Source organism: Pinus tabuliformis, chromosome 1_2, assembly GCF_031772625.1.
Source record: "Pinus tabuliformis cultivar Carrire ecotype Pingquan chromosome 1_2, CPIR1, whole genome shotgun sequence".
Taxonomy (NCBI): Eukaryota; Viridiplantae; Streptophyta; class Pinopsida; order Pinales; family Pinaceae; genus Pinus; species Pinus tabuliformis.
Window position 1 is genome coordinate 711,723,699 of NC_142298.1, and position 27,214 is coordinate 711,750,912.

At 39.0% G+C, this 27,214-nt stretch overlaps 1 pseudogene; it reads right to left on the reverse strand.

Moving 5' to 3' along the window:
• Positions 1 to 1,293: 1,293 nt before the first annotated feature.
• Positions 1,294 to 27,214, reverse strand: part of LOC149207714 (putative F-box/LRR-repeat protein 8 pseudogene) — a 49,442-nt pseudogene continuing 23,521 nt past the window's right edge.

The following is a 27,214-nucleotide window of genomic DNA, read 5'->3' on the forward strand; positions in this document are numbered from 1 at the left end:
TTAAGTCATTTAGTGTTTCTATGTAAAGATAGGTACATACTATCTAAATGGACATCAGTGGTTTATTTTGAATCTTTTATGTTTTAAATATGCAACATATATATGTCAATATTTGTGTACGTGAACCATAGCAGGAGCTCGCTCTCTCTCTCTGAGGGTCTAAAATAATATATAAGAACATTTTATTTGATCTTTAAGAAGAAATTGGAATGCAGTTCAATTATTCTAAAACAGAACAAAAAATAACTATAAATCAAAACATGATTAACTACAATAACAAAAATAAAGCAGTTTGTTATATTTCTAAATCAAGAATTTAAACGCATTTGAACTGTAATTCAATTAGTCTACAATAAGTGTTGTTTGACAACATATATTGGTGGCATTCAATTAAAAAGGAAAGTTTTTTAAAACATCTTGCATGACAAAAGAACATTGATCATTCCGCCAATAATGCAGAGAGAAATTCCAACCTTGTGCAGATTATATTGGATTTACTGAAGAAATTACAGCAAACGACTTAATTAAACATTTGACAAAATACGGAGATCTCCTTTCTTATTGGACTTAATACATGTTCACTGATGTAACCAATAAAGGTTCATCCGAAAGTGTCATTGACCACTGCACACATACCCATTGAAAATATATTGTTTCTATCAGATATGAGAGCTCTTTTAGATATTATGTATGACAAATTCATATTGATTATTTTTCCAACATTGAATAAATTAATTCCATCCTTTCACAGATTTTGTTGCATTGCATTGAAATTACAAAATCAGACTTAATAAAGTATTTGATAGAATCTCAAGCTGACAACCTAGAGATCTACTTTGTCAAGAAAATACCTACATGTACAGTCGACAAAGCTTACATCTGAAATACTAGTTGTACACATTCCCATTGCAAACAAGTCAAATCAGTCCTTAAGATATTGTTCAATGGAAAAAGGAACTAACTCCACGATGCATCCAGTCAGAGAAAGCCAAACATTGGATTTCTAGCACACATAAGCAGTTTCTCTTCTTTGGAAGAACATGTTCTACAACCAGATTGACTAACTGATAGCACACTAGAAAACCTTAACGCCAATACCCAATCGCAAACAATTCTTTCCTGCTCCGTAATTATTATTACCTAGTTTAGATTCCAAGTCATATATCTGCACCGTGCATTAGGAAACACTATGCCAAAAGATCCATGAGCAGTAAAGAAATTCATGTAGAGATTAATAACATGAATTGCCCTTTTTTTCCCAATACGATAAACAACTCATTTTCTTGCAGGCACTCATTTATGATCTCCATTGGATCCATTTGAAAATATTAGAAAAGAACAACCCATAAGGTTTCTTCCAGCAAAGAGAGAAAACTTTGCATTGGCTATGCGTGATTTGTTGGTGAAAGGGGCACTAGATTCAACGACACCAACTCCTAAAGGTGGAACAGCAACTAGATTCAACAATGACACATTATCCAAATTAGCAACCAAAGATCCTCTATTGGCCCTCAACTGATCTGCGCCCTCCCAAGTAACCCCTTAGCATTTCTTCACCTTCACCTTCACCAACTTAGGACACCCACTAACCAAGGACTCCATCCCATCATTTGAAACTGGACAACCATTGATGCACTTCTTCAAAGTAAGACATTTCATAGCGATACAAGATATCTCCATATCCCCAATCATCTCATTTCCATAGAGAGCCAACCTTTCCAAGACCTTCCAATTGGAAGCCAAAGGACTCAAGCTCGTTGCGGTCATATTCAATCCAATCAACACCAACTCCTGCAAATATTGACACTTTTTTCCCACAATAATAAGCCCCTCATCACTTATCTGATTCATTTTCCAACCATCTATGTGCAATTTCCTAAATTTATTTCAAATGTTGGCATTCGTGCACTCTAGATTCTTCACCAAATGCAAGACCTCTAATCTTGTGCACCTCGAAACAACAATCAGGCCTTGATCACTTACTTGCAACCTCTTTTGATGCACATCAACCAATACTCTCACATAATCAATGATCACCTCAAGGAGTTTATCCCAATCCCCTGAACATTTTAACAACTTGAGGGTATGCAAATTCTTTGATCCAGCAATCAAGGGTCCAAAATACATCCGATAAGTTTTCTTCGAGCAAAGAGAGAAAAATTAGCCTTACATATGGATGATTTGTTGGTGGAAGGGGCACTAGCTTCAGCGGCACCAACTCTTGAAGGTGGACCAACAACTGGATTCAAAAATGACATATTATCCGAGTAAACAACCAAAGATCCTCTACTGGCCCTAAACTTATATGTGCCCTCCCAAGTAACCCCTCTGTATTTCTTCACCTTCATCTTCACCAACTTAGAACACCCACTCACCAAGGACTCGATCCCATCATTTGAAATTGGACAACCATTGACACACAACTTCTTCAAAGAAAGACATTTCACAGCGATACAAGAGATCTATGTATCCCCAATCGTCTAATTGCCATAGAGAGCCAACCTTTCCAACACCTTCCAATTGGAAGCTAGAGGACTCAAGCTTCTTGCAGTCAGATTCAAGCCAATCAACACCAACTCTTGCAAATATTGACACTTTTTTCCCACAATAACAAGCCCCTCATCACCTATTTGATTCATTTTCCAACCATCTATGTTCAACTTCCTCAATTTTTTTCATTTGTTTGCGTTCCTGCACTCCTAAGTCTTCACCAAATGCAAGACCTCTAATCATGCACACCTCAAAACAACTATCAGGCCCTGATTGCTTACCTGCAACCTCTTTTGATGCACCTCAACCAATCCACTCACATGATTAGTGATCACCTCAAGGAGTTTATCCCAATTCCCTGAACATTGAAACAACTTTGAGGGTATGCAAATTCTTCGATCTAGCAATCAGAGATCCAAAATAAATCCCATAAGGTTTCTTCCAACAAAGAGAGAAAACTTTGCCTTAGCTATGGATGATTTTCTGGTGGAAGGGGCACTAGCTTTAGTAGCACTAGCTACGGAAGGTGGACCAACAACTGGATTCGACAACGACATACTATCCAAGTTAACAACCAAAGGTCCTCTACTTGACCTCAACCTATCTACGCCTTCCCAAGTAACCCCTCTGCATTTCTTCACCTTCACCTTCACCAACTTAGGACACCCACTTATCAAGGACTTGATCCCATCATTTGAAACTCGACAACCATTGATGCACAACTTCTTCAAAGAAATACATTTCACAGCGATACAAGAGACCTCTGTATCCCCAATCCTCTCATTGCCATAGAGATCCAACCTCTCTAAGGCCTGCCAATTGGAAGCTAGAGGACTCAATCTTGTTGTAGTCAGATTCAAGCCAATCAACACCAACTCTTGCAAATATTAACACTTTTTTCCTTCAGGAAAATACTTGCCAACTTCGCACACCTCGGGCTGATTGTAATAGCCTTGGTTAAAAATCCATGTAAAAAATATAAGACCACGGTCATGGGACACCTATTGCAAGATGAATGGTGGGTAAAAAATCCTAGTGGGTGTTCATTTCGGTTATTATGGCTAGGGAAATTAGCAAAGGAAATGACAAAGGCTTTGGAAAGGCAAGAGGCATTTTTGGCACATTTATTTATGAAAATAATGGAAATTAGGAGAAAAGGAAGGTGAAAGGTCATAGGTTGCATGTGAGGAGGAAAATTAAGGAAAATAAAGGAAAATAATGGAAAATGAAGAAAATAGAGGCCTCATTGATAAAAAGGCTTCCAAGGATCAATTAATGTACCTTTTCTTCAGTTCAGTTTTGGATCTCTCTCATTATTCTCTCTCCCTCTCACTCTTGGACACAAATTTTTCTTGGGGCACTTTGGCATTGGATAAAGAAAGGAAAAAGAATGAAAGAGGAAGGAAGGAGAAAGGAAGGAAGAGTAGGATTAAGCAGCTATAACAGGATTCTTTGCAGGTATCGATTTTCATGTGTGATTTCATTGCTAGATTTGGCATGCATGGTATTTCATGTGGTTCTTTACTATTATGGCAAGGGTAGTTCAAGGTCTGACAATGTTTTCAGCCTAGCCTTTCCATTTCCAGATAGCCATGGCATGATGGGGTTCTCATGTTTTGGTTGAGCTAGATTACCAGATGGATTCGAAGTTGAGTGAGGTGGATCTCTGAAAGAAAGAACACATGGCCTAGTGATACCTGGATCAGAGTTTGGATTGCAGTAAAGCCACTGGCCTAGCGACCCCTGAACCAAATTGTGGGTTGTGGTAAATCTAGGTATTGTGTGCCTAGGAATCCTCGACCGGTGAATGGCACGATATACAGTAAATCCTAGAGGCAGGTGCTCTCCATCAGGCTTGGTAATCTCGAGATGGGATATGTGTTAAATCCTGGAGAGTGGGTCTCGGTTTAGGGCCTAGTGATCTGCTGTGGATTGTGGTAAATCCTAAGAGACTAGGAAACAAGAAAATTGCTCACGGTGTAGGTGGATAAATCTGGTGGCATCCATGCTTTTTTTCACCTAGTGATCTGGTGGAGATCATAGTAATGTGTGATATTACAGGTTTATGGTTTTGGCCTAGCGATCCAGTGTGGATTGCAATAAAAGCTACTTTCTATTGATGAGGGTGAGATGGTTCAGACTTGGGATGCCCTGGTTGGTTCTATTGGTTTGAGTCCCACATTCATGCTTAGAATATGTGACAGGGGTGAATGGATGAAGAGAGTATTGGGTCAGCCATTCTATGGTCGAGTGGAATGTGGTAGTCCCATAGTGGGTTAGATTTTGCATTCATGAATAAGAGGTTCTTTCCCTTGTATCTTATGTGTAAATGTATTGGTTTATATGTGGATTCCATGGCTAATGTATCCTTGATATTTCTGTGGTTATTATGCTAGTTATAAGCATGTATTATGATAGTGATGATATATGGCTTTCCTCATGTTTTGATTGGTAAATGAATGAACGTTGTATCTATGAGCTAATAGATGATAATGTAGCTAATGATATAAGGGAACAATGATTCTTAGTGATTCTTAGATAAGTATGAGACCCCTATGCTCAGATATGTTGTTTACTCCTATAGATTACATATTTGTAATATGTTTGACAAAATGCCTATCATGGTTAATAGGGACTTAGTCAAGGGCTTGTTCAAGTAATTGCATTTGTATCATCATTCCTTATTATCTTTCTGTTTTGAAGGTGTCATTTAATTTTGGGCAGTGACTTGGGCTGTGGGCCTAAAAATGTGGCTCAAATCCCGGGGATGCTAGCACAACACTGAGAAAAATAGTCCCTGGACACTGGTACACCATGTTGTGGGATCGTCCAAAGCCCTCTCAATGCATGCATCCCCATATCAATGGAGGTTCTAGGATTTTAATGGTCTAAAACTTCAGTTGGTCTCAGGGGTTGGCTACTTGAGTGGTTGGGATGGCTCTTGGGAGTTCTGTTGTTGATGTTGACGGTCTTTGTAGTGTCTTTCTGTCGATTCCACTTCCTTAAGGTCACCTAGGAGGTTGAATACCATCATAGTATCCTCTCATCACATGTTTACCCTGGTTGGCCAGTTACTTGGGTAGATGTGGGAGGAGGGTGTTACAGAGTGGTACCAGAGAGGGTTCCATTCTCTTTGGGTGGTTTTTTATTTGTGTTCTCCTTGTGTGATATCGGATACCATAGAGTGGTATCAGAGCATGGTTCAAACCTTGGACTAAATGGGTAGTGTGTTGGATCATGAATTCATGTGAGTTGCGTATGTGTTCCTTATGAGTGTAGTCCATGTGCCTGTTGCATTTGCATGGTGTTGGTCATGGTTGTAGTGATGTCTCCCGGTGAAGGTTCATGGTGTTGTTGTGCAATGTGTCGTCATGAGTGTATCGTTGCATATGCATTTTTTATGCATGTCAGTGTTTATAAGTTGTTTTGCATGCATTGTCATGGTTATAGATATGCATGTGTAGTAGTTCAAACATGCATTGTGTGGCCACTGTAGTAATTTTAGGTCATCATGATGTTGTTGGTTGTTATGATGTTGATGTGTTGGTTGAGATAGAGTAGGAGAGGTAGATCACCTGCACGAGATTACAACACTAGACTTTGGGGTAATAGTGGATCATCATACAGGTTTGTATGATGGGTATGCAGGTATGTGGTTAATGGTTGTTATAAGAATTAGGTTTACTTATATACTTATCATTTAATTGTTGTTATGGTTACATACATGATAGATTCTAGTTGATTAGCGTAGTCATATGCGCATGTGTCGAATAGTCATGAATGATAGTACCCTGTTGTTGTATGCAATGCTATTGTTGTTTTAGGTTAGATAACTTGATGATTATGTTATATGTTGTTGATGAGTATGTTATAGGTTAACTTGTTGGTGTTATATGATAGTTAGCTTGATGATTAGGTTATATGTCGTTGATGAGCATGTTATATGTTAGCTTGTTGTTGTTATATGTTAGTTAATGATTAGGAATATTGCATTTAAGATCTTGATGTCATATGTATTGTGAAAACTTGGATTGGCCTATGCATATGGTTATGGTTACGATATTCAAGTATGAGTCAACTTATTTGTGACATTGTGTTGTACTAATATAGACTGATGGTGCATATGTGGTTGTGAAAAATTGTTTAGGAGTTTATGATGTGAACATGTTATCTAGTTATTGTTATGGATATCATGATCTTATTTATTCTTGAGTTGATGTTTCTGTAAATTATATCATGTTAACTAGATTGATTGTGCAAACAAGATAGCCTCCCCTTATATACACTAAAGTATGAGTTTTCTTATGTCATATATTTGGTACTTGACTGTTTGATTATGTCTTCTAGTTGATTAATTTAACATGGTATGTTTGCAAGTTGGTTGGATGTTTGCAAGTGCATAATAAGAGTATGTGTTCAAATGATCTTGTTTTAAGATGATTGTACTAACACATATGTGTTGAGATAGTTGATATGTACTTGAGTGTAATAGGTGACAGTTATAGCATTATCTCTAATGACTATGAGTTAACTATGGATTATGACATGATTGTTAGTCTTGGTAAATGTTCATTTCAAATTGATAGATATCATTGTATTGATATTTGGAACATGTGGTTGACATGTGTGAATAGTTGCAAGAAACATGCTTGGTATTAGGTAATAGTTGATTTGTTTATATAATTATCCATTGGGTGATGTGACAGTACATAGTAAGTCTCAATTGTATCAATGTAAATGATAAAAGAAAAGGAATTGGGCAAGAATTCCTTCAGCTATGCTTGGAAACCCTAATTCCAAACGAATGAGTGCTTTGCATACATGAAGTCTTCTTAAGCTTGATTTTGTTTGACACTATGTGGGTATGTGCTATATTCATGGACATGTATTTTCCAGGTATAACAAATAGTGTCTAGTTATCGCTACATCTGTCAAGGGAATTGGAGTCCCTTGAGAGATGGCATTGATGTGTTCAATTGAAAGGCAACGTGCTTGGCACAACAAGGTAAGGTAACTAGTGTATTGTTACGTTTACTTATGCACTCACATTTATGTGTTTATGGAACTATGATGCAGGGGATTGCAAGGAAAAAAGAGACTGCCATGAAATCTTGAAGAAGGCTTGAGTTGAGTTTTCCTTGGGAACCATGGGACTGAGTCATGGCTTTTGTTTCTAGTCTTATGGTTTTGGTATTTTGTGATTTGTTGTGCTTGATTGAGACTTTGTTTACGTCTGGTGTATGGCCATACCGCTTTGCTTTTGGTGTCATATTGTTATTGGTTTTCATGGTTTTCTCTTGCTTTCTTCTTGGTATTGCCTTCTCTATTTGAAAGTCTTGGGAATTGATTGGGAAAGAAAAAATTTAATGGAGCTCGAGAAGAGCTGAATGAAACCCGACAACTGATGTAAGGCCCAAATGAATCTCAATGCAAGTATAAGGGAAATTGAAGGCAAGTGTATTACAACAAGTTGGATTAGTTGGGTCCATTGGTGTAAATGGACGATGGAAGGACAGTCATGAGAAAAGTAATCAGGAAAGGTAAAGTAAATGGACTTGAGGTGTCAGATGCCTTAGCTATGTTGGGAATCATTGTTCTCAATGTTGTGCATGTTGTGAACAAATAAAGGGAGTTCTCTTAACATTGCCCTTATGATATCTAGTAATTATGTTGTGATCATGATTATGCTGATGTCTATATATGTATACATGTATGTATGTATGTATGTATGTATGAATGTATGTATGTCATGTCTAGAAGGGTCATCATGGATCATGATTATTTTTATTCTAATGTTTATATGTATATATGTATGTATCTATGTATCTATGTTGTTGTCTGATAGGGTCACGAGGGATAATTCTTATCAAGGAATGATTTCTTATGAAGGTGAATGGCATGAAGAGATTCTTGGTTTATGAGGAATCAAGTGGGAAGAGTAGTCATGACAAATATATGAGGTCAGTAATATGTGGATATGAATCAATATTATATGCTTATATTATGCCTATGTTTATGTTATGATAGGTAACTTTGAGGGATACATCAGCTGAATGAAATCATTGTGATCTGCGACATGCTAGGATAAGCATGGATGGCAGAGAGACACCAGAAGCAAGGTTGCTAGTTAGAGACAATGTGGTTTTGGATGTGCGGTACTATTTTTGTGCAAATGTTGTACATGTTGCACTTTTGATGTTGTACGCATGCAGTGTTGTGTATATATAGTGTGTGTACATGTTGTTTATGCAATTTTATGTATAGGGTGGTACAAATAGTGTTGTGCAAATATTTCATAAGCAATGCTAGGTATAGATGGTTCTATGTACATGATGGATATGTGGTGTTGTGTACATATTGTACTGTGCACATGATCGATATGTAGTGTTGTGTGCATATGGTGTTGTGCGCATGTTGGATATCCACTGTTGTTTAGATAGGGTGTTATGTACATGTTGTATATGCAATGTTATGTGCATATGGTGTTGTGTGCATGTTGTACATGTGGTGCTATGTACATATGGTGTTGAGTGCATGATTGTACAAGTGGTTTTGTGAGCATATGGTGTCATGTACACATTGTACATATGGTGTTGTGTGCATGTCGTGCATATGGTGTTGTGTACATCTGGTGTCATGTACATGTCGTGCATGTGGTGTTGTGTACATATGGAATTGTCTACACGTTGTACAGGTGGTACAATGTACATGTGGCATTGTGTACATGTTGTGCAGGTCGTGCCATGTACATGTGACGTTATGCACATGTTTTGTAGGTGGTGCAATGTACAGGTGGTATTGTGTACATGTTGTACATATGGTACTGATGTACATGTGGTATTGTGTGCATGTCATACATGTTGTGTCACAAGCATGCGATACTATGTATATGCATTATGTAGTCATCGTATTATGACGTGTATTCGTTGTATTGTACTATGTGTACGTATATGTATTGTGTTTTACATCGGATGTAGGTGTATGTATCATGTGGTGGTGTACACCAGATGTAGGTGTATGTATGTGTTGTGTTGTACACTGGGTTTAGGTGTATGAGTTGTATGTCAAGTGTAGGGGTATGTATATCATGGTGTTGTATGCCGTGGTGGTTGTATATGTATTTGTACATGGTTGAAGAGAAGGAACTAGGTGTTTTTCTAGTGTGGAAATTGATCTGGAGTGCGTACGGAATAAGGACAAAGGTAGAAGCTAAGGATTGATTAAAGGAAAATTATTAGCATTTTATTTCAGTTTTATTATGCATGTGATTTATGATTTTGGTTTATGATGATTACATGTGATCTATGATTATGGTTTATGATGGTTACATGTGATTTATGATTTTGATCTATGATGGTTGTGTTTTGAGCTAACATGATGTGATATGTTTATACCTGATGATTTGGTCAAAGATGTTAGCTTGACTTGTTGTGATAGGAAGCGAAGAGAATTGCAAGTGTACCTTATTAACGTGCCACCAATGAGGTATGATTTGAATTTATTTCAATTTATTATGAATCTAATGGTAGTTATGTTCTTAGTATAGGAAAGAATGGGAAATGCAGAGTAGGGTGGTTGAAACTGACTGCAAGAATTAGCAACAATAGTGAAATAAATTGGAACATGTAGCAGTATGTTGGTAAAGCACTTCAGGAGCAGGGCCATTGTGGGACACTGGCACCCAATAGTGTCCATTGATTGTCATGAGAATTATATGACCTATATGATGGTTTTGAGGCAAGTATATCCATTGGTTGTTTGACCTTATGATGCGAGGAATCCTTTCCAAGTGATGGATCACCTGGGATAGGGGATGTCAGGGAACTTGGAAGGTGAGTGACTGCATAGAAGGGGTGACTGGATGTTACAGGTCAATTTGGGCACATCAACCCTGACTTCCAGATTAGTAATATTAGGGTTCATCAATCCCTAATTCAATTGTTTTCATTCCCTAATGAGGTCAACCTACATCATGCTTGCCTCCCAAGAGTTTCCATGACACCATTCATCCAAAAAGTGTCCCTAAGGAGATTAGCGCAGGTAGCCTTCTATCAGGCTGCATTGTAATGCAGGAACTGCACTGATTGGGTGCGTTGCAGTGCACTTAGCCTTTGTTTCACCTGCGCTGAGCGAGTTTCAACTAATTTTTTAAATGAATCCATTGGATTCCTCATCCAATGGATACTTCTGGAAGTTTCCAAGTTGGTTGAGCTCACATTTGGATGAGGAAGAAGATGAATGAACCTTAATCCATTATCCCTTCCTCCATGGAACCACTTCCCAAATTTGGTAGAGCATTCATGAAGGCCATTAATGGCTTAACCTCCTCCATTCAGCTATAAATTGACCAAGCATTCAAAGGCTGGTCTAGGTTGGAATTTCTTGAGCTAAGGAGATGCTGTTTGAATGAGATTAGTAAGAGTATTGTAATGATGTCGAATTGTTGCTTCATGAGGAGAGAAGGGATCGAAACTGGAAGGAAGACACTGAATCAAGCATAAACATTCATGGGTTGTAATCTTTCCTTTTATCAATAAAGAATTCAAAACTTTTTTCGTTCATGTTCTTATATGATTATATCGTATTCTGGATTCTATGATATGTTAAATTAACAGATCTTTATTGTATGCTTTGATGGGTTTGTCTTGGCTTGTGTGCAGGTACTTTCTAAGTGGGTTAAGTACGGAAAGGAGTGGCAGGGTCGATCAAGGGAGAGAGTGAGCAAGCGAAAGCTACATGTTGGTTTCTCTTCTTACCTCTCTTATCTATTGATTAAAGGAAAAGTAGTGAATTACTTTGTCTATTGTTTCTAGACTAGCTACTAAGTATAGAGGGTTAGGCATTTGATAAAACACTAAATTTGCCCGAAACACCGGATTGCCCGAGGGACTGTGTAGCAGAGAAGGGAAGGTCCAGGATGGATTTGTTTTAATCATTAGCATTTCCATATGGAATCAGATGCACATTGGGAATGCACCCTAGAACAATGAGTCAGTAATTATTCACTGAGAGAACAAGTGGCGCAGGATTGTAGAGTTGTACATTGGATGTAGCTTTGAATTTGGTAGTGGATTATGGAATTCTTGGGAAGGAGGTGAATCCTAGCATTAATTTTGAGGGTGGAGGTTTAAGCCTATGGATTCCCTTGTTATTGATGCATGCATTGTATCCTTTTATTTGTTGGTTTAGAAAATGTGCATATGTGTGTATTATTGTAAATACTTATTGAGCTGGATTTACAAAGCTCCATAGATAGTATGATTATTTGTTCAGGGAATCAAATGTGTATGCATGTATATGTGGTTATTATTGTAAATACCATATTTATTTGCATTATAAATCTCCAATAAATGGTATGTTTGGCATGTTTCAGCAGTGGTCACTATAAATACTGCAACAAGCTATGTTATAAAGCTTCATGGAAAATATGTTTTGTTTTCACTAGTGTTGCTGGTTATAGGTGTCATTGAACACCAAGGACGGTGTTCCCCCAAGGCAGAGCATTCTGTAACAACCCTGGTTAAAAATCCATGTAAAAATTATAAGACCACGGTCATGGGACACGTATTCCAAGCTAAATGGTGGGAAAACCATCCTAGTAGGTGTTCATTTAAGATATTATGGCTAAGGAAATTGGGAAATGCAATGGAAAAGGCTTTGGAAAGGCATGAGGCATTTTTGGAACATTTATTTATGAAAATAATGGGAGAAAAGGAAGGTGAAAGGTCACAGGTTGCATGTAAGGAGGAAAATGAGGAAAATAGATGCGCCATTGATAAAAAGGCTTCTGAGGTTTAGTTCATGGAAATTTTTTTAGTTCAATTTTGGGACTATCTCATTATTCTCTCTCTCTCTCTCTCTCTAACTCTTGGACACTTAGAGTTTTCTTAGAGCACTTTGGCATTGGATCAAGAAAGGAAAAAGAAGGCAAGAGGAAGGAAAGAACAAGCAAGGAAGAGTAGGATCAAGAAATTACAACAGAATTCTTTTAGGTACAGATTTGCATGTGTGATTTCCTTGCTATATTTTTCATGCATGGTATTGCATGTGGTTATTTGTTGTTATGGCATGGGGTTTTCTAGGAGTGACAGTGTTTTCAGTCTAGCCTTGCCATTTCCGGATAGCCATGGTGTGATGGGGTTCTCATGTTTTGGTTGAGCTGGATTTCTGGATGGATTCGAAGCTGAGTGAGGTGGATCTTCGAAAGAAATAACACATGGCCTAGTGATCCCTGGATCAGATTGTGGATTGTGGTAAAGCCACTAGCCTAGTGACCCCTGAACTAGACTGTGGGTTGCAGTAAATCTAGGTATTGTGTGACTCGATGGGCCTAGGAATCCTTGATCGGTGAACAATGGTATATAGGTGGAGCATAGAGGTGGTTGCTCTCCATTAGGCCTAGTAATCTTGGGATGGGATATGCAGTAAAGCCTAGAGAGTGGGTCTCGGTTTGGGGCCTAGTGATCTAGTGTGGATTTTGGTAAAGCCTAAGAGACTAGGAGACAAGAAAATTCCTCACGATGTAGGTAAAGAAATCTGGTGGCATCCATGCTTGTTTTTGCTGAGTGATCTGGTGGAGATCATGGAAAAGCCTGTTATTACATGTTTATGGTTTTGGCCTAGTGATCTGGTGTGAATTGTAGTAAAGCCTAGTTTCTATTGATGAGGGTGAGGTGGTTTAGCCTCGAGATGCCCTGGTTGGTTCTTTTGGTTTCAGTCCCAAATTCATGCTTGGAATATGGCATGGGGGTGAATGGCTGAAGAGAGAATTGACTCAGCCATTATATGGTCGGGTGGAGCATAATAGTCCCATACCCAGTTGGATTTTGCATTCATTAATAAGAGGTTCTTTCCCTGGTATCTTATGTGTAAATTTATTGGTTTATATATGTGGATTCTATGGCTGATGTATCCTTGATATTTCTATGGTTATTATGTTGGTTATAAGCATGTATTATGATAGTGATGATATATGGATTTCCTCGTGTTTTTATTGGTAAATGAATGGACACTTTATCTATGAGCTAATAGATGATAATGCAGCTAATGATAAAAGGGAAAAATTCTTCTTAGTGATTATCAAATAAATATGAGACCCCTATACTCAGATCTGTTGTTTACTCCTGTAGATTACATATTTGTGATATGTTTGAAGAAATTCCTATCATGGTTAGTAGGGGTCTAGTCAAGGACTTGTTCAAGTAATTTCATTTGTATGCTGACACAAAACTGAGTAAAATAGTCCCTAGATGTTGGAATACCATGTTATGGGAGCGTTCAAAGCCCTCTAGATGCATGCATGCCCATATAAAGGGAGCGTCTGGGAGTTTAACGGTCTAAAACTTGAGTTGGTCTCACGGGTTGACTGCCTAAGTTGCTGGAATGACTCTTGAGAGTTTTGTTTCTGATGTGGAATGTATTTGTAGTGTGTTTCTGTCGATTCCACTTCCTTAAGGTAACCCAGGAGGTTGAATCCCATTACAGTAGCCTCTCGTTACATGTTTACCCAGTTGACCGGTTACTTGGGTAGTGTTATCGGGAAATCCTTTGTTATCGAGAAATCTAGTGCCTATGCAGAGCTACTAGTCCCACTAAGATGGGTAGCTATCTTAGGAACAAACAGATTAAAGTTACTTTCGTCTTCCTTTATGAAAAGTAGATAAGAGAGGATCAAAGAATGCCAACCTTGATCTTTCACTCGGTTCTTTGCTTGTTCCTTCTCCCCACTGATAGGTGTTTGCCGCTTCTCCCTTGACCGCTCCGCTTCAAAGAGTACATGTAAAGTCAAAGCAACATAATACCTTCAAAGTGCAAATATCTACAATCATAAGCAATATAGGACCAGATATATATTGACCACACAAGTGCATATACTATCAAACATACAAGAATGTGGAGGAAAACTTGAATCGCTTTATTGATATAAAGATTAGAAGAGAGGATTACAACCCATTGATTTGACCCAGCGTCATCCTCCCAGCATGAAAGCCATTCTTCACCTCATGAAAAGCTTAGATCACCCAACACTATGATATTCCACTAGGAAACCAACAACACTTCCTTACAAGATACAAAATTCTAGCCTCTGGATCTCTGGGATGAGGGATCCATATATAGATGATTGCAGGGAGGTGAGTTAGCTTCTGGGATTTTGATTAGTGTCTTCTCTCTGATAGTTATTGATTCCACTTGGAGATTGATGATCTCTTACTCATCCCTGGGCGAATTCAGAGAGGCAAGTGTCACAGGAGAAGTTTCTGGAAGATTCCATGATCATCCACCTCGCAAACTGTCTCTGCCATTTGTCCATTCTCGCCCATCGCACCCTACAGAAGGGCTTTCCAATATGCATCGCACCTTTTACACTGGGCAGGTGAGATGCATCACACCCTTAGCACTGAGCAACCTGTATGGTCCAGTTTTGACCAGTTTTGAGTAGTTTCCTGTGGAGAACTTCTGGGAGATGATGTAATCAGCTGACCTTGTTTCTTTAGGGCATGAAACAACACTTTTAGGGACTCAGAAGCCCTTGGTTTATGGAAATATATGATTGGGGTTGCAGTGCCCAAAAATGTCTATAACATTTTCCCCCTAAAGCATGAGGTCGTTAATCGTTTTATGTCCGGTGAAATGCTTTATCATGAGGATCCGAGGTTTTTTCGAACTGGAAGGCGACCTGTAATAAGATACAATACAATACATTATCTTCATAATATTTTCATGATCTAGCTGAGGCGGGCATTCCCATGCTCAGCTTTATAAATTCATTTTCATGTACATAGGACAAACAAACATCTGTGTGGCAGACTGATGATTCTGATAGAGCCATCATCCTTTGATTCGGATGATCATCTGTGCAACAATGATGTACATTTGATGTCTTTATTTTCCTGAATATATCATAGCTCGGATGGATGAAACTAGATCCGGGGTCTTCAAACTCGTCCAATCTTCGCCCGAAGTACAAGTCGAACCATGTGAAAAATGTTCTGGAGTTGAACATGGAAAGACATCGCCTGATTACTAGCCAATGATGTAAACTGTTAACAGGCACGAGAGGAATCACCGATAATGATGATGACCCTCAAGGTACGACAGTACAATTCGCATGGTGTAAAAATGGGACTTGGTGTCGAACACCACACAAAATCTCTCGGTCAAAGGCTATTCATGTAAACCTATTGCCAAAAGTGAGAAACTTGCCATTGAGGCATGCAAGCTTCAAAGTACTGAAAGGGTTGTTCCTAGGTCGACTTCTTGGATAATGAGCTGATGTCGACAAGAAGTGACCCATCATAGGAGGGCCTTAATGAATCCCACATCTACGATGCGGAATAGAGCAAATGAATTTTGGAGGTGAAAACGATCTGATGATACAGGGTTCAGGGTGGCGGTCATGAAAGAATGGAGTGTGAATGTATTGCAGCGGACGAGACACATGTGAATTCTCTGAGCGACTTCTCTTGAACATATCGGTGACACTGAAATGGATTGGTAACGTTAACCCCAAAGATGGATGGTACGATGGACCAATGGTGATATGACTGGTGAACGGAATAACCCAACCCAACTCAGACGTGGAGTGAAAGTGTCATGTTCAAGAGCGACTTGCTACCAATAAAGTTTCTTCAAGTTTTCTTCCCAATTTTCCCTAGTCATTGCGGACTAGTACCTCTTTATTTTTATCAAGCTTGAGGAGGATAACATATGCTTGTTCTATAATTCACCCTTTGGACGAACCCGTCGCTATGTTTTAACGAGCCTAGCGATAGTGAAACTCGTTCTCGTCTATATGGACAAGTTTGTGGCTATTGATTTTAACGAGTTTAATGACAATGATAACTCGGTCCTTTTTTCAATTTTAGAGAGTCTGAAAAGGGACGGAAAGGAAACTCCAATAATCCTTTTTCATCATATAATCCCTTAAGTCTGAAAAAGTATAAAATAATATGAAAGGGATGAATTTTTGATAATTTTAACGAGCCGAACAAGACAAGTGCTTGATATTTTTGTGTAATAATCCCTCAGGTCCAAAAGGATTAAAATCTAGAGGAGGGATAACACTTACGGTAGCTTTAATGAGCTGGAGAGGCCAATCGCTCAGCAATATTTTCATATTTTACGAGTTAGATGAAAAGAGCTTAAAGGAGACTCATTTTTTGAGGAACGAGTGATAATTTCGGGTAGTAGCTGATTCTAGGTAAGGTTTGGAATTTTCCAATCACGGCAGTGTCATAAGGATGGCTAACAAGATCACTCATTGTAGTTGTTCCTCAAAAGGGTAAACAATCAAATGGAGGCATGTGATCGACTAAAACAGAGTGGAGGTGACGATAAGAACACGAGCAAGGCTCAAAAGCTGATGATAATGCATTCACAATGGTTATTTACCGGAGGTTGGTTCATTTTTTAATGAGCTTAAACTCTGGTGGAACATTTTCTCATTGCTAGGTTTAATTTTTAACGAGCTTGAACTTTGCGTAAAACTGCTCGTGGCGGGTTTATTTTTTAATGAGCTTGAACCCTGTGGTAACACTGCTTGTGATAAGTTTGCATGCCCCCAGCATAATAACGCAAATCGAGGTGCATGCCCTCCAAGCTTCATTGCATTCAACACGGTGGTTGGAATGAAGGTTTACCTTCGAGATCATTCAAAGACTCGACTTGGATTTTACGAGAACGTAATCAAGGACTCGATTTGGAAAGGGAGTCGTTTCATTTTTTAATGAGGTTGACACTATAAAAGAACTATCCTCATGACTCCTTGTTTCATTTTTTAACGAGGTTGACACAAGATAATAACCGTCCTCGGAATCCACCGTATTTACAGTATTTGATAGAAAATCAAATACTGAAGGATGATTATGGTCATTGGAATAATCTTCGTGGCAATTTGGAAGATGGGAATGATGGTGGTAATCTTCCCATGGTGCCTCTCCTATCATCATTGACAGATTGATTCCTTCATCTGTAGAATCTACATGCCACCAAGGATTTGAAGAGGTGCCATATTTCTTAGACCTATCTATCAAAGCACTCGATGAGCTTTGATTTGGGTTTCCCCCCAGGCCAAGAAAATTGATTGCTACAATATTTCTAAAATGGCGATGATCCATGCTATCAAAATGTTCAGGAATCTTCTAAATCTTTTAGATATAGAAGGTATCATATTACAGGTTTCCACCATGGCCACTTCTGCCAGATTACTCGGAGGCGGTAGGGCAAAAGTACCCATTAATACAGGGTCTTTTAGGAGGCCTACTCCGATATTTTGAAGTGGATGAGGGCTTCCGTGGACCATCGGAATGCTTCCCGTAGCTTGTGAACTGTTGGGGAGAAATGTTTGTTGGTCGACGATTGTAATTCCTCCTTGAAAAGGAAATGCAATCTTTCTAAAGTATGTTGACACAACTGCAGCCATAGCATAAATCTAGGGTCTTCCCAGTAGGATGTTGTAATCAAGGTTTCCATCGATCACTTCAACATCAATTTCTACTGTTTTTCCCCCTAGTTTGTCTTGCAAGTTACTTAAAATCCCATATGGGTTGTATGTTCGTCCATCAAATGCTTTTAATGTCATTGAAGATCGCGACAATGGTGGAGATCCTAAATTTTTCTAGCAACTCATCGACATAATACATGTAGATGCCCCCTAATCAATAATTGTTTCATGAACAATTTTGTTGAGGGCTTTCAGTTGAATAAGGAAAGCTAGTTGAGTTGGTAATTGAGGGTCATATCCTTTGTGATTAAAGGACACAAGCTTGGAATCCGTTGGGTCAATCCCACCTATTGTTGATAATAAAGCCTGCTTTTGTGAGGAGCAATTTTGCAGTACCTCAAGTGTCGACATAGCGGATGGCGATTGGGAAAGATCATCCACTATATTATAATGTTGTGCTGCTCTGGAACGAGGGTTAAATGTCGATTTGTGTACTACTCCCTTTGGTGGCTTTATCGTTAGTTCAGGAATGATGGGTGGCACAACTTCGGTCGAAGTTGTTGTTGAACTACTAGGTTGATCATTAGCCGTGTTGTCCGACAGCTGTGGATTCCCGTAATCTTTATTCCTTGTTGATAGTAAAGCATCATTTTACTGTTTCGAAATAGACAACATTAGCACTTGGGATGGGGAAGCATTATCACTAGCAACCATATTTGTTCTTGGATTCGGAAACAAATCAGTCAATACGGCGAGGTTTTTGAACTCTTTAAGAATTTTCTAAGCTCGGCTTTGTATGGACAATCTTTCGTCCAATGATCCTCATCACATATAAAGCATGGATGACTTGGTTTCCTATCTCTAGAAGGGTTTGCAGAAGATTTTTAAGGAGACGACTCCTCCTGTTTTTTCTTCTTCCCTTTCTTTTTCTTCTTGCCCCCTGGTCGCCTTGGTTCTTTGCCTTTGTCAGTTGAAATGACATTTACCTCTGAGGCAAGAATTTCTTCATTTGCATTTTGACTTGGAACCATACGAGCTTTCTTTGATGTAGCTTTTATGGTTTTCGTGCTAGCCGCACCTATCACGCCATCTCCAGCATGAGAGTCTTACTTGATTTAGGAGGGGGAGGAACAAAGAATTCCGGTCTAGGAGCATCAGGGATTTTATCGTAAAGTGTGCCAGATTGAGTATATATCAAGTCTAGATATTGCGCACGAGAAATTACTTGCTCTTCAATGACGATCCCTCCCTTTGCCACATCTTCCGTAATAGAAGATAATAATGACTTAATAAACCATTCAGCTAGCAGCTGATTAGGAACATATGTTTTCACCATTCTACAACGACGTCGCCACTCATGAATATGATTAGATATGTGAGTGGTTGTTGTCTGTTTGAAATTGGTAAGAAGCTCTGTTCCTGTTTCGTACCTTATGGGTAACTGAAAATGGGTTAAAAAGGTTGTGGCTAGGGTGCTGAAGTTATCGAATGAAGCTCTAGGCAATTCGATATACCATTTTGTTTCCGGACCAGTTAACGTTCGCTGAAAAAGGCGAAGCCTGATTGAATCATCGTTTAGAGTGTTAGATGAACACCACAGATGAAAGGTCATCACATGATTTGACAGGTCTTCACTCGAATTTCTATTAAATTTAGGAATATCTGATGGAAGTTTATGAGGAATCGCTGGCCACCAAGGGGCATAAGCAATTGGATCGTTTGTCAACCGATTTAGATATGGTAACTCTAAAGTTGCCACAAAGGGCAACTATTGATTCAAGTTCGGCGAAGCATACCCAGGATAAGATGGGACTGCCTGAGCAGTGGGTCTTTGCATACCAGCATAATGCATTTGATGCTAATAACTTTGGTAAGGTTGATGGGCATAACCATTATGAAATGGTTGATTTTGATCGTTTTGAATATACGGCTACCCATTACTTGCAAAGATTTGGTGCTTAGATCCTTGGTAAACTTGTTGGAATTGCGGTTGTTGATATTGCACCAGCCATGGTTGTGAAACCATTTGCTATTGTCCAATACTAGCTGTTTGACCAAGATGAGGGGTGATGGTACCCGTTTGAGCCTGGGTCACTCCAGTTAAGGAGCCACTAATCGATGATTGTGGTGGCGTCATAGAGACAAGAGGCTGTTGAATTGCGACCTGAGAGACTTGAGGTTGGCATACAATAGGCAACGCTTGTACTTGTGACACCGTCACAATAGCCAGTGTAGTGGGGATATTTGACATAGGCAGACTTTGTTGCATTGAGTATACAACTCTTGGTTGTTGAGGCAGTATTGGCACCCAACCACTGGATGTAATTCCAGCATAACCTGAATTGTGTTGTGAACTCTCGTATGTCAGTTCTCATGGAGGAGACAATGAAAGGATATATCGCCCCCCATGGAGCAGTAATCCAGTGCTCAAAGGACTGATTTTCCTTTGAGGATCGGACTGCCCAAATTGACACTGCGAAGGATCAATTTTTTGAGATTCAACATAAAAGATTCCAGATATTATTCCGGACGAACAGACGGGAATAGACCATACTGTCGAGATAGCCGCTAGATGGATTCCATCCAGCGATTGAGAGCTAGTTGTCACAGACGGTACACCAACGAGCATTGTTGCAGTGACTGCAAGAAGTTCTGCCGCTGCTGTGTCAGATGACACAGTCCTATATGTCGACGGTTGTTCAGACATATCTAGTCTATCCAAAATATTTCCTAGCGATTCTACAGGAACTTCCGATAATGGTAGACTAATTTCTGACGAAGAAGGATATAGGGTGATCCCAACTCCAAAATGCGATGGAGTACTAGATGGAGGATCCTCCACAATCTCTTTTATAGAAATCAATCCAGGTGGAAGAGGGAGACCGTCAGGTCCATAAAATATTTCTGGTGCCGAAGAAGGTTTAGATTCTATAGTGATAGATGTTTGGGGAATAACACCTTCCAAACTAGCTGTAGATGGAGCCAGTTCAGGAATATAAGTGTTTACCTTCACACTAGGATCAGTTCTACTATCCTCTAGTGGCTGCGGAACTTTTTCTTTAGAGGCAGGGATACTAGAGATGTTTGGAGTAACCGGAGTCTCTGAGGATGTCAGAACACTTGTTCCAACCAAACCAGGGGACTTTGAACCGGTTAAACAAGTTCGCTTTGTCTAGAATAGGTTTGTTTCTAGAGATAAAGATGGTTGACTCGTAAGTCTCCACGAACGATGGGGTTTTGATTGAATTTCCTCCACGATTGCGGATTACTCGATCAACTAAAAATAAAGGGGAAATGCTTCCAAATTAAATGAATTTTAGACGCTTTGACACAACTTGCTTTTTCAATTTTTAAGAGTCGAGAAAAAACAAAAGATGACTCTAGTCGCCTTCAATTTTAATGAGCCTCAAGTGACAAGTGCTCAGATGGACCTTTTCCTTTAAGGAGTCTGAAAAGGAACGAAAGAGACTACTCTAGAAATCTAGACAGAGGGATTACCAAACCAATCACAAAACTGTAGAATAATTTTTATGGTACGGCAGTCAATCTTCTCGAATGATGTGTTCAGTGCATTACGATCGATAGGGTGGCAGACATGGCTTCCTATGGATAAATGATATAGCCTATTGTGGTCTCCCAATATATACTCGACGGTACGTGGGAGCACAAGTCCGTACTGGCACTTGCCATCTCAAAGAGGAGGAATCACCCAACCAACAATGAAAGCGATAGTTACCAGGGTTTACGACGCCGAAATATGTCTCTAGCCTAGACTTCTAAATGTTGTGTGTTAGGTTCCAAAGCGTTTTTATGTTCATTGAATTTATCTAACAGTTGATCTTTCTTAAGAAATTTTCCTTTCAAGTTCATCGCGTGATGTAGATATACAATTCCTAAAATGCAATCTAAGATGATAAACAATCGTTTAATCTTATTTTTGCAATGAAAATCCTAGCTACTAAAGAAAGAGAGATGATATTCTTTCAACATAGAGCAGAGAGCACACACTAGATGCACTGTCCTAAATCGAACCAACAAGCAGTCTAAATGCAAATGCACATGCATGTATTTGTTTTCAGCCTTCTTAATGTGTGAATGACAAGAAGAATGCTAAGTACAAATCTGAATTATCTTTTCAAAGTGACAGTACTAAAAAATTTCTCTTCAAAAACGAAAGGAAGATAACGATGACACTTCGCGACTTTGAATTGAAAACTGCTTTCGACACTTGAAAAACTACTAATTCAAATCAAATACAATAGTAACTGTATAATTGACAATAAAAAACAATAGAATTCTTTTCTTTGACTGAAAATGACACTTGCGACACTTCCAAATCAAAAGACGATAGTTTGATTACGCTATTTTTTGTAAAAGAGAACTGTAAATGGCGCACAATACATAAAAACATTCACAATTCTTTGTACTATGGAGGTGGAATCATGCAAAGGAAGGGAGTTTCTACGGTGGTATACTGATCAAAGATAGCAAAACTCTTCAATAAAGCTAAAGAGAGTGAACAAAGAAACCAAAATCTGAGAGCAGAAGAGGTCTTATCTGATCAGCGCACCTGTAACACAGGGAAAGTGCGATGTAGCGCACCTAAAGCACACGGGAGGTGCGATGCATCCAAATTCCTAAGAGGAGAAAGTGCGATGGTCCAGGGATGAGACTTCAACTTGGTTCTTGGTCATAGTTTGCAGCTTAGTTCAGGGATTTAGGCCGAACTAATGATAGTCAGTAAATAGAAATCACAGGAGTTGATCTAGTGAGGTTACTAGAGCCACCACTAGGGCAATTAGGATGTTTGCAAATCAGTTGTTCAGTTTATAAACAAAACCCAGAGATAGACTGAAGCAGCATTGATCTACATTGCAATTGCATAGCAAATGCAGTTCGAAGGCTAGCTGGCTTAACTTCAGGCTCTGTCTGTAAGTTTACAAAGCAAACAAGTATAGAGAAGCAAACAAGCTATTCGCTCCCCAGTGGAGTCGCCATTTTGTTATCGGGAAATCTAATGTCTATGCAGAGCTACTAGTCCCACTAAGATGGGTAGCTATCTTAGAAACAAACAGATTAAAGTTACTTTAATCTTCCTTTATGAAAAGTAGATAGGAGAGGATCAAAGAATACCAACCTCGATCTTTCACTCTGTTCTTTGCTTGTTCCTTCTCCCCACCGACCGGTGTTTGCCACTTCTCCCTTTACCGCTCCGCTTCAAAGAGTACCTGTAAAGTCAAAGCAGCATAATACCTTCAAAGTGCAAAGATCTACAATCATAAGCAATATAGGACCAGATATATATTGACCACACAAATGCATATACTATCAAACATACAAGAATATGGAGGAAAACTTGAATAGCTTTATTGATATAAAGATTAGAAGAGAGGATTACAACCCATTGATCTGACCCAGCGTCATCCTCCCAGCATGAAAGCCTTTCTTCACCTCATGAAAAGCTTAGATCACCCAACACTATGATATTCCACCACGAAACCAACAACACTTCCTTACAAGATACAAAATTCCAGCCTTTGGATCTCTGAGATGAGGGATCCATATATAGATGATTGCAGGAAGGTGAGTTAGCTTCTCGGATTTTGATTAGTGTCTTCTCTATGATAGTTCTTGATTCCACTTGGAGATTGATGATCTCTTACTCATCCCTAGGCGAATTTAGAGAGGCAAGTGTCACAGGAGAAGTTTATGGAAGATTCCATGATCATCCACCTCACAAACTGTCTCTGCCATTTGTCCATTCTCGCCCATTGTACCCTAGAGAAGGGCTTTCCAGTATGCATCGCACCTTTTACACTGGGCAGGTGAGATGCATTGCACCCTTAGCACTGAGCAACCTGTATGGTCCAATTTTGACCAGTTCTGAGCAGTTTCCTGTGGAGAACTTTTGGGAGATGATGTAATCAGCTGACCTTGTTTCTCTAGGGCATGAAACAACACTTTTAGGGAATCATAAGCCCTTGGTTTATGGACATTTATGATTGGGTTTGCAGTGCCCAAAAAAGTCTATAACAGTTGACTTAATATGACTTAATTTGTCCATTCTTGCCCATCGCAACCTACAGAAGGGCTTTCCAGTATGCATCACACCTTTTACACTGGGCAAGTGAGATGTATCACACCCTTAGCACTGAGCAACCTGTATGGTCTAGTTTTGAACATTTCTGAGCAGTTTCCTGGTCAAAACTGGATCAAAGAATACCAACCTCGATCTTTTGCTTGGTTCTTTGCTTGTTCCTTCTTCCCACCGACCGGTGTTTTTCGCTTCTCCCTTGACCGCTCCACTTCAAAGAGTACCTGTAAAGTCAAAGCAACATAATACCTTCAAAGTGCAGAGATCTACAATCATAAGCAATATAGGACCAGATATATATTGACCACACAAATGCATATACTATCAAACATACAAGAATGTGGAGGAAAACTTGAACAACTTTATTGATATAAAGATTAGAAGAGAGGATTACAACCCATTTATCTGACCCAGCACCATCCTCCCAGTATGAAAGCCCTTCTTCACCTCATGAAAAGCTTAGATCACCCAATACTATGATATTCCACCAGGAAACCAACAACACTTCCTTACAAGATACAAAATTCCAGCCTCCAACGTCTGGATCTCTGTGATGAGGGATCCATATATAGATGTTTGCAGGGGGGTGTTACACTAAAATTTGTCACCATGACTATTTGCAGTCAGTATGGCTCCATCAACAACCATACTGTCCTCCTTGGCAAGTCTTATACCTCTGCTCATCATGTCAAACTCCAAAAAAGAGAGAAAGTCTTTAAAAATCAATATAACTCTGGTTACGCAGTTTCTCCTACCCTTACCTGCGTGTACGCACCTCAAGTTCATAATACCTGCATACTTGTACGCTCTGTCTGTAAAGGGGTGGGTGCGTACTCCTGTAAAGGTCAAAAGGCCCAAGTTTTACTTTAGAAAAGTTACTTGTGGTCGATTCTAGAGCATTCTAGAAGATGGTTTGACATGTATTGAGCGCCTCCAGATGGTTCATGCATCCCAATGAAAGAGGAACTTATCCCATGAAGAGGGGAGCTATCCCATTGAAAGAGGGGCTTATCCCATTGATGGTGGACCTGATTAACTTCCTCCAAAGCATTATAAATACAGGCATTGGGCCAGAGGGAGGGGAGGTTGAAAGCTGAACATTCCTAAGGGTAGATGCTGCTGAAATTAGGACTCCCTTATAGAGCTTGAGAGGAGAGATTCCAATCCTTTCTTAGCTTCATTTGGAAGTGGGTGAGCTGATCAAAGTAGAGGAGAACTCTTGCTGGACCCTGGGAGGGACCTGCACAACACCAAGGCACTGGTTGTAATGGTTTCTTTTGTTTCCAATTAATACAATTAAGTTCATTTTTCTCAACAAGTTGTTATATATAATTTGTTTCATATACTCCTTGGTATTTATGATGAATATGTTTTATGATATGAGTTATTCAGGTGCTATGTAATCGTTTACTTGTTGGTGAATGCAGGCTTTAAGGAGAAGGAGCTCATCTGGATCGAAGAGGCTTGGCTGCTACAAACAAGCGTTGGACTAAAGGTAAGCCTTAAACACCTGGTTGCTTTTATTTTAAATGCATATTTAGGGAAAGATAGTGCTTGATTGTTTTGTTTGTCACTAGAAAGCCTTAGCTTCTAGGGAGGTCGGTTTTGTCCGCAAAATTGACTCTTTCCGCATGACAAAATGGCGACTCCACTAGGGAATCCATGGATTTGATTGATTTCTCTTTTGATTGATACTTTGATTTGAGAAAATCTGATTTCTTTCTAGTTTTTGACTGATTGACTGTGAATTTGGGTGGAATAGCTTAGGATTAAGTTAGTTTTTTATTTTCTTGATTTTGAGAGCAGTATGCACCCTCTGCGTTAAGCACAGTGCGTACCTGTACGCACTTCGGCTTTGTACACAGAGCGTGGCCGCACCTATGCAAACAGGCTGCCTGCATACCCTGTCAAAAGTTTAGAAAATTTCCATATTTTCCTTTTTACCCATTAGATTTTGTTTATAGCTTGTTTTTGCTGCCCAGATCCACTGGTTACCTGTCAAAAGTTTTCATCTAAGCTTGTTTCATTAGCATCAAGGGTTTTAGTGAAGTTCATAGAAGTTCTAGCCCTAGGTTTGATTTTGTATTGGTCTTGTAGTGACTCTGGCTTTAGAAGTTGTAAAAACCTTGGATATCCCTGGTCTTTTCAGTCTTCTTAGGAGTTAGACCTTTCGTAAAATCACCTTTGTTTGAGAAACCTACCTTTGTGTTGTCTCTTTGCGGAATTTCGAGAAGGCTTGTTTGTTAAGCTGTGAATTTCATTCTTAAGAAAAAGAACAAAAGTTTTTTATTTTTGTTTTTGACTGATTTATGATTCTGCATGAATTAGTCCTTGGTTGAATTGTAACATAGTAAAACATCCTGGAATTATATTTTGTAGGCTTTTACCTCATTAGATTTGCTTTTAGGTAAATTTCTCTCAGATTTGCTTTTAGATAGATTTCTCTTAGATTTTCATAGATCTTACAATTGATTTTTGATTAGTTTTATATGCTTTGTTAAAATAGGAAAAAATACAAAAATCTCTTTTGAAGAAGGTTTGTTTTAGTAGCGTTTGAAGTCTTTGAAAAGAGAAAGGAAGTTTTCATGAAATAATTAGTGGTCTTGTGTTGTGTGCTTTGGAAAAGATAAAGAGATTTTTCTTTGATTTTCATTGCTACGAAAGTTGTCTTTATAAATTTTACATTCTCCAACTCTCTTAGCTAGGGAATTCATTGAAAAGGAAAGATAGTTTAAATCATCTTAGGTGCATCTTTTTAGTGGATTTGAGTCGAGTCTACACACCATCAGTTTCATCTCCACTACCTTTTGTCCTAAAGAAAAGCCATAAAAATTAACGCTTAAAGTAAAATTCACTTAGTAACTTTTTATTTACTAGGGCTCTGATACACCAATATAGATCAGGCTAGTGTCTTGGAGTAGGAGAGTAATTAACTCTCCAAGACAACAAAACCAAACAAGTAGCTTATCTTGCGGTAGGATAAATCCAACTGTTACATTTATGCTTTGGGAAAGCTCCTCTTAAAGGAGAAGCACGATATCGTGTCCGAACCAGTGAGGGAATCAATCCTCCTTCATTGGGAACGACGCCAGATATGCACGTACTACAAACGGTAAACCTCGGATTAACCATTGTCGAGGAGCCTGGGGTCACTTGTCGGTAAACCTTGGATTATTGTCAAGGAGCCA